Source organism: Rhodnius prolixus, unplaced genomic scaffold (assembly GCF_049639745.1).
Source record: "Rhodnius prolixus isolate KJV_2025 unplaced genomic scaffold, Rpr scaffold_3, whole genome shotgun sequence".
Lineage (NCBI taxonomy): Eukaryota > Metazoa > Arthropoda > Insecta > Hemiptera > Reduviidae > Rhodnius > Rhodnius prolixus.
Window position 1 is genome coordinate 43508173 of NW_027411603.1, and position 15785 is coordinate 43523957.

The 15785-nt window shown below is 31.0% G+C and overlaps 1 protein-coding gene across 2 annotated transcripts in view; it reads right to left on the reverse strand.

Annotated features, from left to right (window-relative positions):
• Window positions 1–15785, reverse strand: part of LOC141452930 (dynein axonemal heavy chain 7-like) — a 73682-nt gene that overhangs the window by 9846 nt on the left and 48051 nt on the right. The window lies entirely within an intron of this gene.

A 15785-nucleotide genomic window follows, 5' to 3' on the forward strand; every position in this document is an offset into this window, starting at 1 on the left:
GATTGAGAAAAACAAAGTGTACAAGAAAAAAAAATACCATACCAATACGTGGTTCACATTGGGAGATATAGAACGGCCACAATTTTACAGAATTTCATGACCTAAAAAATTTTCAACCCTTTATATCTTCTACCTTTTTAGATCTGGGCACAAAATAACTATAGTTTATAATTGTAAAAAACAAAGTTTATAGGAGAAAAAAATTCCATACCAATACGTGGTTCACAGTGGGAGATATAGTACGGCCACAATTTTACAGAATTTTATGACCCAAAAAATTTTCAACTCTTTATATCTTCTACCTTTTCAGATCTGTGCACAAAATAACTATAGTTTATAATTGAGAAAAACAAAGTGTACAAGAGAAAAAAATTCCATACCAATACGTGGTTCACAGTGGGAGATATAGAACGGCCATAATTTTAAAAAATTTCATGACCCAATAAATTTTCAACCCATTATATCGTCTACATTTATAGATCTGTGCACAAAATAACTATAGTTTGTAATTGAGAAAAACAAAGTGTACAAGAGAACAAAATTCCATATCAATACGTGGTTCACAGTGGGAGATATAGTACGGCCACAATTTTACAGAATTTCATGACCCAAAAAATTTTCAACTCTTTATATCTTCTACCTTTTTAGATCTGTGCACAAAATAACTATAGTTTATAATTGAGAAAAATAAAGTGTACAAGAGAACAAAATTCCATACCAATACGTGGTTCACAGAGAGAGATATAGAACGGCCAAAATTTTACAGAATTTCATGACCCAAAAAATTTTCAACCCTTTATATCTTCTACATTTTTAGATCTGTGCACAAAATAACTATAGTTTATAATTGAGAAAAACAAAGTTTATAAGAGAAAAAAATTCCATACCAATAGGTGGTTTACAGTGGGAGATATAGAACGGCCATAATTTTACAGAATTTCATGACCCAAAAAACTTTCAACCCTTTATATCTTCTACCTTTTTAGATCATAACACAAAATAACTATAGTTTATAATTGAGAAAAACAAAGTGTACAAGAAAAAATAATTCCATACCAATACGTGGTTCACAGAGAGAGATATAGAACGGCCAAAATTTTACAGAATTTCATGACCCAAAAAATTTTCAACCCTTTATATCTTCTACATTTTTAGATCTGTGCACAAAATAAATATAGTTTATAATTGAGAAAAACAAAGTGTATAAGAGAACCAAATTCCATACCAATACGTGGTTCACAGAGAGAGATATAGAACGGCCACAAATTTACAGAATTTCATGACCCAAAAAATTTTCAACGCATTATATCGTCTACCTTTTTAGATCTGTGCACAAAATAACTATAGTTTATAATTGAGAAAAACAAAGTGTATAAGAGAACCAAATTCCATAACAATACGTGGTTCACAGAGAGAGATATAGAACGGCCACAAATTTACAGAATTTCATGACCCAAAAAATTTTCAACACTTTATATCTTCTACCTTTTTAGATCTGTGCACAAAATAACTATAGTTTATAATTGAGAAAAACAAAGTGTATAAGAGAACCAAATTCCATACCAATACGTGGTTCACAGAGAGAGATATAGAACGGCCACAAATTTACAGAATTTCATGACCCAAAAAATTTTCAACCCTTTATATCGTCTACCTTTTTAGATCTGTGCACAAAATAACTATAGTTTATAATTGAGAAAAACAAAGTTTATAAGAGAAAAAAATTCCATACCAATAGGTGGTTCACAGTGGGAGATATAGAACGGCCATAATTTTACAGAATTTCATGACCCAAAAAATTTTCAACTCTTTATATCTTCTACCTTTTTCGATCTGTGCACAAAATAACTATAGCATATAATTGAGAAAAACAAAGTGTACAAGAGAAAAAAATTCCATACCAATAGGTGGTTCACAGTGGGAGATATAGAACGGCCATAATTTTACAGAATTTCATGACCCAAAAAATTTTCAACTCTTTATATCTCCTACATTTATAGATCTGTGCACAAAATAACTATAGTTTATAATTGAGAAAAACAAAGTGTACAAGAGAACAAAATTCCATATCAATACGTGGTTCACAGTGAGAGATACAGAACGGCCATAATTTTACAGAATTTCATGACCCAAAAAATTTTCAACCCTTTATATCGTCTACCTTTTTAGATCTGTGCACAAAATAACTAAAGTTTATAATTGAGAAAAACAAAGTGTATAAGAGAACCAAATTCCATACCAATACGTGGTTCACAGAGAGAGATATAGAACGGCCACAAATTTACAGAATTTCATGACCCAAAAAATTTTCAACGCATTATATCGTCTACCTTTTTAGATCTGTGCACAAAATAACTATAGTTTATAATTGAGAAAAACAAAGTGTATAAGAGAACCAAATTCCATACCAATACGTGGTTCACAGAGAGAGATATAGAACGGCCACAAATTTACAGAATTTCATGACCCAAAAAATTTTCAACACTTTATATCTTCTACCTTTTTAGATCTGTGCACAAAATAACTATAGTTTATAATTGAGAAAAACAAAGTGTACAAGAGAACAAAATTCCATATCAATACGTGGTTCACAGTGAGAGATACAGAACGGCCATAATTTTACAGAATTTCATGACCCAAAAAATTTTCAACCCTCTATATTGTCTACCTTTTTAGATCTGTGCACAAAATAACTAAAGTTTATAATTGAGAAAAACAAAGTGTATAAGAGAACCAAATTCCATACCAATACGTGGTTCACAGAGAGAGATATAGAACGGCCACAAATTTACAGAATTTCATGACCCAAAAAATTTTCAACCCTTTATATCGTCTACCTTTTTAGATCTGTGCACAAAATAACTATAGTTTATAATTGAGAAAAACAAAGTGTACAAGAAAAAATAATTCCATACCAATACGTGGTTCACAGAGAGAGATATAGAACGGCCAAAATTTTACAGAATTTCATGACCCAAAAAATTTTCAACCCTTTATATCTTCTACATTTTTAGATCTGTGCACAAAATAAATATAGTTTATAATTGAGAAAAACAAAGTGTATAAGAGAACCAAATTCCATACCAATACGTGGTTCACAGAGAGAGATATAGAACGGCCACAAATTTACAGAATTTCATGACCCAAAAAATTTTCAACCCTTTATATCGTCTACCTTTTTAGATCTGTGCACAAAATAACTATAGTTTATAATTGAGAAAAACAAAGTGTATAAGAGAACCAAATTCCATAACAATACGTGGTTCACAGAGAGAGATATAGAACGGCCACAAATTTACAGAATTTCATGACCCAAAAAATTTTCAACACTTTATATCTTCTACCTTTTTAGATCTGTGCACAAAATAACTATAGTTTATAATTGAGAAAAACAAAGTATATAAGAGAACCAAATTCCATACCAATACGTGGTTCACAGAGAGAGATATAGAACGGCCACAAATTTACAGAATTTCATGACCCAAAAAATTTTCAACCCTTTATATCGTCTACCTTTTTAGATCTGTGCACAAAATAACTATAGTTTATAATTGAGAAAAACAAAGTTTATAAGAGAAAAAAATTCCATACCAATAGGTGGTTCACAGTGGGAGATATAGAACGGCCATAATTTTACAGAATTTCATGACCCAAAAAATTTTCAACTCTTTATATCTTCTACCTTTTTCGATCTGTGCACAAAATAACTATAGCATATAATTGAGAAAAACAAAGTGTACAAGAGAAAAAAATTCCATACCAATAGGTGGTTCACAGTGGGAGATATAGAACGGCCATAATTTTACAGAATTTCATGACCCAAAAAATTTTCAACTCTTTATATCTCCTACATTTATAGATCTGTGCACAAAATAACTATAGTTTATAATTGAGAAAAACAAAGTGTACAAGAGAACAAAATTCCATATCAATACGTGGTTCACAGTGAGAGATACAGAACGGCCATAATTTTACAGAATTTCATGACCCAAAAAATTTTCAACCCTTTATATCGTCTACCTTTTTAGATCTGTGCACAAAATAACTATAGTTTATAATTGAGAAAAACAAAGTGTACAAGAAAAAATAATTCCATACCAATACGTGGTTCACAGAGAGAGATATAGAACGGCCAAAATTTTACAGAATTTCATGACCCAAAAAATTTTCAACCCTTTATATCTTCTACATTTTTAGATCTGTGCACAAAATAAATATAGTTTATAATTGAGAAAAACAAAGTGTATAAGAGAACCAAATTCCATACCAATACGTGGTTCACAGAGAGAGATATAGAACGGCCACAAATTTACAGAATTTCATGACCCAAAAAATTTTCAACGCATTATATCGTCTACCTTTTTAGATCTGTGCACAAAATAACTATAGTTTATAATTGAGAAAAACAAAGTGTATAAGAGAACCAAATTCCATAACAATACGTGGTTCACAGAGAGAGATATAGAACGGCCACAAATTTACAGAATTTCATGACCCAAAAAATTTTCAACACTTTATATCTTCTACCTTTTTAGATCTGTGCACAAAATAACTATAGTTTATAATTGAGAAAAACAAAGTGTATAAGAGAACCAAATTCCATACCAATACGTGGTTCACAGAGAGAGATATAGAACGGCCACAAATTTACAGAATTTCATGACCCAAAAAATTTTCAACCCTTTATATCGTCTACCTTTTTAGATCTGTGCACAAAATAACTATAGTTTATAATTGAGAAAAACAAAGTTTATAAGAGAAAAAAATTCCATACCAATAGGTGGTTCACAGTGGGAGATATAGAACGGCCATAATTTTACAGAATTTCATGACCCAAAAAATTTTCAACTCTTTATATCTTCTACCTTTTTCGATCTGTGCACAAAATAACTATAGCATATAATTGAGAAAAACAAAGTGTACAAGAGAAAAAAATTCCATACCAATAGGTGGTTCACAGTGGGAGATATAGAACGGCCATAATTTTACAGAATTTCATGACCCAAAAAATTTTCAACTCTTTATATCTCCTACATTTATAGATCTGTGCACAAAATAACTATAGTTTATAATTGAGAAAAACAAAGTGTACAAGAGAACAAAATTCCATATCAATACGTGGTTCACAGTGAGAGATACAGAACGGCCATAATTTTACAGAATTTCATGACCCAAAAAATTTTCAACCCTTTATATCGTCTACCTTTTTAGATCTGTGCACAAAATAACTAAAGTTTATAATTGAGAAAAACAAAGTGTATAAGAGAACCAAATTCCATACCAATACGTGGTTCACAGAGAGAGATATAGAACGGCCACAAATTTACAGAATTTCATGACCCAAAAAATTTTCAACGCATTATATCGTCTACCTTTTTAGATCTGTGCACAAAATAACTATAGTTTATAATTGAGAAAAACAAAGTGTATAAGAGAACCAAATTCCATACCAATACGTGGTTCACAGAGAGAGATATAGAACGGCCACAAATTTACAGAATTTCATGACCCAAAAAATTTTCAACACTTTATATCTTCTACCTTTTTAGATCTGTGCACAAAATAACTATAGTTTATAATTGAGAAAAACAAAGTGTACAAGAGAACAAAATTCCATATCAATACGTGGTTCACAGTGAGAGATACAGAACGGCCATAATTTTACAGAATTTCATGACCCAAAAAATTTTCAACCCTCTATATTGTCTACCTTTTTAGATCTGTGCACAAAATAACTAAAGTTTATAATTGAGAAAAACAAAGTGTATAAGAGAACCAAATTCCATACCAATACGTGGTTCACAGAGAGAGATATAGAACGGCCACAAATTTACAGAATTTCATGACCCAAAAAATTTTCAACCCTTTATATCGTCTACCTTTTTAGATCTGTGCACAAAATAACTATAGTTTATAATTGAGAAAAACAAAGTGTACAAGAAAAAATAATTCCATACCAATACGTGGTTCACAGAGAGAGATATAGAACGGCCAAAATTTTACAGAATTTCATGACCCAAAAAATTTTCAACCCTTTATATCTTCTACATTTTTAGATCTGTGCACAAAATAAATATAGTTTATAATTGAGAAAAACAAAGTGTATAAGAGAACCAAATTCCATACCAATACGTGGTTCACAGAGAGAGATATAGAACGGCCACAAATTTACAGAATTTCATGACCCAAAAAATTTTCAACCCTTTATATCGTCTACCTTTTTAGATCTGTGCACAAAATAACTATAGTTTATAATTGAGAAAAACAAAGTGTATAAGAGAACCAAATTCCATAACAATACGTGGTTCACAGAGAGAGATATAGAACGGCCACAAATTTACAGAATTTCATGACCCAAAAAATTTTCAACACTTTATATCTTCTACCTTTTTAGATCTGTGCACAAAATAACTATAGTTTATAATTGAGAAAAACAAAGTATATAAGAGAACCAAATTCCATACCAATACGTGGTTCACAGAGAGAGATATAGAACGGCCACAAATTTACAGAATTTCATGACCCAAAAAATTTTCAACCCTTTATATCGTCTACCTTTTTAGATCTGTGCACAAAATAACTATAGTTTATAATTGAGAAAAACAAAGTTTATAAGAGAAAAAAATTCCATACCAATAGGTGGTTCACAGTGGGAGATATAGAACGGCCATAATTTTACAGAATTTCATGACCCAAAAAATTTTCAACTCTTTATATCTTCTACCTTTTTCGATCTGTGCACAAAATAACTATAGCATATAATTGAGAAAAACAAAGTGTACAAGAGAAAAAAATTCCATACCAATAGGTGGTTCACAGTGGGAGATATAGAACGGCCATAATTTTACAGAATTTCATGACCCAAAAAATTTTCAACTCTTTATATCTCCTACATTTATAGATCTGTGCACAAAATAACTATAGTTTATAATTGAGAAAAACAAAGTGTACAAGAGAACAAAATTCCATATCAATACGTGGTTCACAGTGAGAGATACAGAACGGCCATAATTTTACAGAATTTCATGACCCAAAAAATTTTCAACCCTTTATATCGTCTACCTTTTTAGATCTGTGCACAAAATAACTAAAGTTTATAATTGAGAAAAACAAAGTGTATAAGAGAACCAAATTCCATACCAATACGTGGTTCACAGAGAGAGATATAGAACGGCCACAAATTTACAGAATTTCATGACCCAAAAAATTTTCAACGCATTATATCGTCTACCTTTTTAGATCTGTGCACAAAATAACTATAGTTTATAATTGAGAAAAACAAAGTGTATAAGAGAACCAAATTCCATACCAATACGTGGTTCACAGAGAGAGATATAGAACGGCCACAAATTTACAGAATTTCATGACCCAAAAAATTTTCAACACTTTATATCTTCTACCTTTTTAGATCTGTGCACAAAATAACTATAGTTTATAATTGAGAAAAACAAAGTGTACAAGAGAACAAAATTCCATATCAATACGTGGTTCACAGTGAGAGATACAGAACGGCCATAATTTTACAGAATTTCATGACCCAAAAAATTTTCAACCCTCTATATCGTCTACCTTTTTAGATCTGTGCACAAAATAACTAAAGTTTATAATTGAGAAAAACAAAGTGTATAAGAGAACCAAATTCCATACCAATACGTGGTTCACAGAGAGAGATATAGAACGGCCACAAATTTACAGAATTTCATGACCCAAAAAATTTTCAACCCTTTATATCGTCTACCTTTTTAGATCTGTGCACAAAATAACTATAGTTTATAATTGAGAAAAACAAAGTGTACAAGAAAAAATAATTCCATACCAATACGTGGTTCACAGAGAGAGATATAGAACGGCCAAAATTTTACAGAATTTCATGACCCAAAAAATTTTCAACCCTTTATATCTTCTACATTTTTAGATCTGTGCACAAAATAAATATAGTTTATAATTGAGAAAAACAAAGTGTATAAGAGAACCAAATTCCATACCAATAGGTGGTTCACAGAGAGAGATATAGAACGGCCACAAATTTACAGAATTTCATGACCCAAAAAATTTTCAACGCATTATATCGTCTACCTTTTTAGATCTGTGCACAAAATAACTATAGTTTATAATTGAGAAAAACAAAGTGTATAAGAGAACCAAATTCCATACCAATACGTGGTTCACAGAGAGAGATATAGAACGGCCACAAATTTACAGAATTTCATGACCCAAAAAATTTTCAACACTTTATATCTTCTACCTTTTTAGATCTGTGCACAAAATAACTATAGTTTATAATTGAGAAAAACAAAGTGTACAAGAGAACAAAATTCAATATCAATACGTGGTTCACAGTGAGAGATACAGAACGGCCATAATTTTACAGAATTTCATGACCCAAAAAATTTTCAACCCTCTATATCGTCTACCTTTTTAGATCTGTGCACAAAATAACTAAAGTTTATAATTGAGAAAAACAAAGTGTATAAGAGAACCAAATTCCATACCAATACGTGGTTCACAGAGAGAGATATAGAACGGCCACAAATTTACAGAATTTCATGACCCAAAAAATTTTCAACCCTTTATATCGTCTACCTTTTTAGATCTGTGCACAAAATAACTATAGTTTATAATTGAGAAAAACAAAGTGTACAAGAAAAAATAATTCCATACCAATACGTGGTTCACAGAGAGAGATATAGAACGGCCAAAATTTTACAGAATTTCATGACCCAAAAAATTTTCAACCCTTTATATCTTCTACATTTTTAGATCTGTGCACAAAATTAATATAGTTTATAATTGAGAAAAACAAAGTGTATAAGAGAACCAAATTCCATACCAATACGTGGTTCACAGAGAGAGATATAGAACGGCCACAAATTTACAGAATTTCATGACCCAAAAAATTTTCAACACTTTATATCTTCTACCTTTTTAGATCTGTGCACAAAATAACTATAGTTTATAATTGAGAAAAACAAAGTGTATAAGAGAACCAAATTCCATACCAATACGTGGTTCACAGAGAGAGATATAGAACGGCCACAAATTTACAGAATTTCATGACCCAAAGAATTTTCAACCCTTTATATCGTCTACCTTTTTAGATCTGTGCACAAAATAACTATAGTTTATAATTGAGAAAAACAAAGTTTATAAGAGAAAAAAATTCCATACCAATAGGTGGTTCACAGTGGGAGATATAGAACGGCCATAATTTTACAGAATTTCATGACCCAAAAAATTTTCAACTCTTTATATCTTCTACCTTTTTCGATCTGTGCACAAAATAACTATAGCATATAATTGAGAAAAACAAAGTGTACAAGAGAAAAAAATTCCATACCAATAGGTGGTTCACAGTGGGAGATATAGAACGGCCATAATTTTACAGAATTTCATGACCCAAAAAATTTTCAACTCTTTATATCTCCTACATTTATAGATCTGTGCACAAAATAACTATAGTTTATAATTGAGAAAAACAAAGTGTACAAGAGAACAAAATTCCATATCAATACGTGGTTCACAGTGAGAGATACAGAACGGCCATAATTTTACAGAATTTCATGACCCAAAAAATTTTCAACCCTCTATATCGTCTACCTTTTTAGATCTGTGCACAAAATAACTAAAGTTTATAATTGAGAAAAACAAAGTGTATAAGAGAACCAAATTCCATACCAATACGTGGTTCACAGAGAGAGATATAGAACGGCCACAAATTTACAGAATTTCATGACCCAAAAAATTTTCAACCCTTTATATCGTCTACCTTTTTAGATCTGTGCACAAAATAACTATAGTTTATAATTGAGAAAAACAAAGTGTACAAGAAAAAATAATTCCATACCAATACGTGGTTCACAGAGAGAGATATAGAACGGCCAAAATTTTACAGAATTTCATGACCCAAAAAATTTTCAACCCTTTATATCTTCTACATTTTTAGATCTGTGCACAAAATAAATATAGTTTATAATTGAGAAAAACAAAGTGTATAAGAGAACCAAATTCCATACCAATACGTGGTTCACAGAGAGAGATATAGAACGGCCACAAATTTACAGAATTTCATGACCCAAAAAATTTTCAACACTTTATATCTTCTACCTTTTTAGATCTGTGCACAAAATAACTATAGTTTATAATTGAGAAAAACAAAGTGTACAAGAAAAAAAAATTCCATACCAATACGTGGTTCACATTGGCAGATATAGAACGGCCAAAATTTTACAGAATTTCATGACCCAAAAAATTTTCAACCCTTTATATCTTCTACATTTTTAGATCTGTGCACAAAATAACTATAGTTTATAATTGAGAAAAACAAAGTTTATAAGAGAAAAAAATTCCATACCAATAGGTAGTATACAGTGGGAGATATAGAACGGCCATAATTTTACAGAATTTCATGACCTAAAAAATTTTCAACCCTTTATATCTTCTACCTTTTTAGATCTGTGCACAAAATAACTAAAGTTTATAATTGAGAAAAACAAAGTGTATAAGAGAACCAAATTCCATATCAATACGTGGTTCACAGTGAGAGATACAGAACGGCCATAATTTTACAGAATTTCATGACCCAAAAAATTTTCAACCCTTTATATCGTCTACCTTTTTAGATCTGTGCACAAAATAACTAAAGTTTATAATTGAGAAAAACAAAGTGTATAAGAGAACCAAATTCCATACCAATACGTGGTTCACAGAGAGAGATATAGAACGGCCACAAATTTACAGAATTTCATGACCCAAAAAATTTTCAACCCTTTATATCGTCTACCTTTTTAGATCTGTGCACAAAATAACTATAGTTTATAATTGAGAAAAACAAAGTTTATAAGAGAAAAAAATTCCATACCAATACGTGGTTCGCAGTGGGAGATATAGTACGGCCACAATTTTACAGTATTTTATGACCCAAAAAATTTTCAACTCTTTATATCTTCTACTTTTTTAGATCTGTGCACAAAATAACTATAGTTTATAATTGAGAAAAACAAAGTTTATAAGAGAAAAAAATTCCAAACCAATATGTGGTTCACAGTGGGAGATATAGAACGGCCATAATTTTACAGAATTTCATGACCCAAAAAATTTTTAACCCTTTATATCTTCTACATTTTTAGATCTGTGCACAAAATAACTATAGTTTATAATTGAGAAAAACAAAGTGTACAAGAGAACAAAATTCCATATCAATACGTGGTTCACAGTGAGAGATACAGAACGGCCATAATTTTGTAAAATTTCATGACCCAAAAAATTTTCAACCCTTTATATCGTCTACCTTTTTAGATCTGTGCACAAAACAACTATAGTTTATAATTGAGAAAAACAAAGTTTATAAGAGAAAAAAAGTCCATACTAATATGTGGTTCACAGTGGGAGATATAGAACGGCCATAATTTTACAGAATTTCATGACCCAAAAAATTTTCAACCCTTTATATCGTCTACCTTTTTAGATCTGTGCACAAAATAACTATAGTTTATAATTGAGAAAAACAAAGTGTACAAGAAAAAAAAAATTCCATACCAATACGTGGTTCACAGAGAGAGATATAGAACGGCCAAAATTTTACAGAATTTCATGACCCAAAAAATTTTCAACCCTTTATATCTTCTACATTTTTAGATCTGTGCACAAAATAACTATAGTTTATAATTGAGAAAAACAAAGTGTATAAGAGAACCAAATTCCATACCAATACGTGGTTCACAGAGAGAGATATAGAACGGCCACAAATTTACAGAATTTCATGACCCAAAAAATTTTCAACACTTTATATCTTCTACCTTTTTAGATCTGTGCACAAAATAACTATAGTTTATAATTGAGAAAAACAAAGTGTACAAGAAAAAAAAATTCCATACCAATACGTGGTTCACATTGGCAGATATAGAACGGCCAAAATTTTACAGAATTTCATGACCCAAAAAATTTTCAACCCTTTATATCTTCTACATTTTTAGATCTGTGCACAAAATAACTATAGTTTATAATTGAGAAAAACAAAGTTTATAAGAGAAAAAAATTCCATACCAATAGGTAGTTCACAGTGGGAGATATAGAACGGCCATAATTTTACAGAATTTCATGACCTAAAAAATTTTCAACCCTTTATATCTTCTACCTTTTTAGATCTGTGCACAAAATAACTAAAGTTTATAATTGAGAAAAACAAAGTGTATAAGAGAACCAAATTCCATATCAATACGTGGTTCACAGTGAGAGATACAGAACGGCCATAATTTTACAGAATTTCATGACCCAAAAAATTTTCAACCCTTTATATCGTCTACCTTTTTAGATCTGTGCACAAAATAACTAAAGTTTATAATTGAGAAAAACAAAGTGTATAAGAGAACCAAATTCCATACCAATACGTGGTTCACAGAGAGAGATATAGAACGGCCACAAATTTACAGAATTTCATGACCCAAAAAATTTTCAACCCTTTATATCGTCTACCTTTTTAGATCTGTGCACAAAATAACTATAGTTTATAATTGAGAAAAACAAAGTTTATAAGAGAAAAAAATTCCATAACAATACGTGGTTCGCAGTGGGAGATATAGTACGGCCACAATTTTACAGTATTTTATGACCCAAAAAATTTTCAACTCTTTATATCTTCTACTTTTTTAGATCTGTGCACAAAATAACTATAGTTTATAATTGAGAAAAACAAAGTTTATAAGAGAAAAAAATTCCATACCAATACGTGGTTCGCAGTGGGAGATATAGTACGGCCACAATTTTACAGTATTTTATGACCCAAAAAATTTTCAACTCTTTATATCTTCTACTTTTTTAGATCTGTGCACAAAATAACTATAGTTTATAATTGAGAAAAACAAAGTTTATAAGAGAAAAAAATTCCATACCAATATGTGGTTCACAGTGGGAGATATAGAACGGCCATAATTTTACAGAATTTCATGACCCAAAAAATTTTCAACCCTTTATATCTTCTACATTTTTAGATCTGTGCACAAAATAACTATAGTTTATAATTGAGAAAAACAAAGTGTACAAGAGAACAAAATTCCATATCAATACGTGGTTCACAGTGAGAGATACAGAACGGCCATAATTTTGCAAAATTTCATGACCCAAAAAATTTTCAACCCTTTATATCGTCTACCTTTTTAGATCTGTGCACAAAATAACTATAGTTTATAATTGAGAAAAACAAAGTTTATAAGAGAAAAAAAGTCCATACTAATATGTGGTTCACAGTGGGAGATATAGAACGGCCATAATTTTACAGAATTTCATGACCCAAAAAATTTTCAACCCTTTATATCTTCTACGTTTTTAGTTCTGTGCACAAAATAACTATAGTTTATAATTGAGAAAAACAAAGTGTACAAGAGAACAAAATTCCATACCAATATGTGGTTCACAGTGGGAGATATAGAACGGCCATAATTTTACAGAATTTCATGACCCAAAAAATTTTCAACCCTTTATATCTTCTACATTTTTAGATCTGTGCACAAAATAACTATAGTTTATAATTGAGAAAAACAAAGTGTACAAGAGAACAAAATTCCATATCAATACGTGGTTCACAGTGAGAGATACAGAACGGCCATAATTTTGCAAAATTTGATGACCCAAAAAATTTTCAACCCTTTATATCGTCTACCTTTTTAGATCTGTGCACAAAATAACTATAGTTTATAATTGAGAAAAACAAAGTTTATAAGAGAAAAAAATTCCATACTAATATGTGGTTCACAGTGGGAGATATAGAACGGCCATAATTTTACAGAATTTCGTGACCCAAAAAATTTTCAACCCTTTATATCTTCTACCTTTTTAGTTCTGTGCACAAAATAACTATAGTTTATAATTGAGAAAAACAAAGTGTACAAGAGAACAAAATTCCATATCAATACGTGGTTCACAGTGGGAGATATAGTACGGCCACAATTTTACAGAACTTCATGACCCAAAAAATTTTCAACTCTTTATATCTTCTACTTTTTAGATCTGTGCACATAATAACTATAGTATATAATTGAGAAAATCAAAGTGTATAAGAGAACGAAATTCAATATCAAAACGTGGTTCACAGTGAGAGATACAGAACGGCCATAATTTTACAGAATTTCATGACCCAAAAAATTATTAATGATATCTGGCTAGGGTGAGCGCAATTTATGTATTTCATTTTTGAAAAATGTATTATTTTTTGATGCGAGAAATTGAACCTGTACTTGAATGATATCTACTTCATTTTTAAATGTTTTGCCCTTCAACAAATTTTGTAAGGACAAAAACAAGTGATAGTCGGAAGGTGCTATGTTCGGGGAATATGGTGGATGCGACAGAATTTTCCAGCCTTGTTCTGCAATTTTTAGACGAGTCTTTAAAGCAGCATTTGGCCTGGCATTATTACGCTGCAGTATGATGTTCTTCCTATTGAACATCGCCGGCCTTTTTTCTTGGACTGCTGTCTTTAAGTTATGCATTTGCTAACAATACTTCTCCGAATTTAGCTTTTCGTTCGGTTTCAAAAGCTCATAATGTGTAGGTCCTCGAATGTCCCACTATATACACAACATTCTCTTATTCAGAGTGAAATTAGGTTTACAGGTGGAAGGGCTAGGTTTTCCGGGTTCACAATATGTCCTTTTCCTTACGATGTGTTCGTAGGTAATCTACTTTTCATCCCCAGTTATCATGCGGTTCAAGAAGAGCTCGATTTTGACCTCGAACTACGGATTTAACCCCAATAGACTATTTTCAAAGGGGTTATCTAAAAAATAAAGTATACAGTAACCTTAATCCCTTGGCTTCAATCGAAGATCTGGAATATCGAATAGCTCTAGCCTGCCTAGATCTGGTTTGTTCCATTTGAAAAAAACTTAGATACTGTATCTGGGGAATTTGGGGTTTAAAAAATGGGTCAATTACTGAAAAGAACTAGATTTGATTAAATACGTGTTTTCTATTTTTTTGAAATTTCCCGCCGTTTAAAAAAAAAGTGGGTGGAACACATAACTCTGGTCACCCTGTTCATAAGTCTATTGAGTCGCCAACTAGGTTAAATGTGAGTGTAAGGTAGTCCGATCTAAGTATAGTGAGTGGTAAACTTGGTTAAATGTGAGAGTAAGGTGGTCCTATCTAAGTATAATGAGTGGTAAACATGGTTAAATGTGAGTGTAAAGTGGTCCTATCTAAATATAGTGTGGTAAACAAGGTTAAATGTAAGGTGGTCCTATCTAAGTATAGTGAGTGGTAAACATGGTTAAATGTGAGTGTAAGGTGGTCCTAACTAAGTATAGTGAGTGGTAAACATGGTTAGATGTGAGTGTAAGGTGGTCCTATCTGCCTAGTGAGTGGTAAACATAGTTAAATGTGAATGTAAGGTGGTCCTATCTAAGTCTAGTGAGTGGTAAACATAGTTAAATGTGAATGTAAGGTGGTCCTATCTAAGTCTAGTGAGTGGTAAACATAGTTAAATGTGAGAGTAAGGTGGTCTTATGTAAGTCTTGTGAGTCACCAACATGGTATAGATGAGACACCAGACTGGTAGAATGAAGGTGCCAAGTTTAGGAAAAGTGATAATATTGATAGAGAAGAGGCACCAGCTAGGCGGAATAAAGATGCATTGGTCCGATTCTGGTTTAACCATTGGCAATGTTTGGTTTTATCTCTCATATTTTGATTATTATTTTTTTTTTTTATTAAATTAAAAAATTTAATCGTCCAAAGTGATTAAAACTAAATTTGGAATTTAATTCAATCAATTAAAATTCGGATTATTTAAT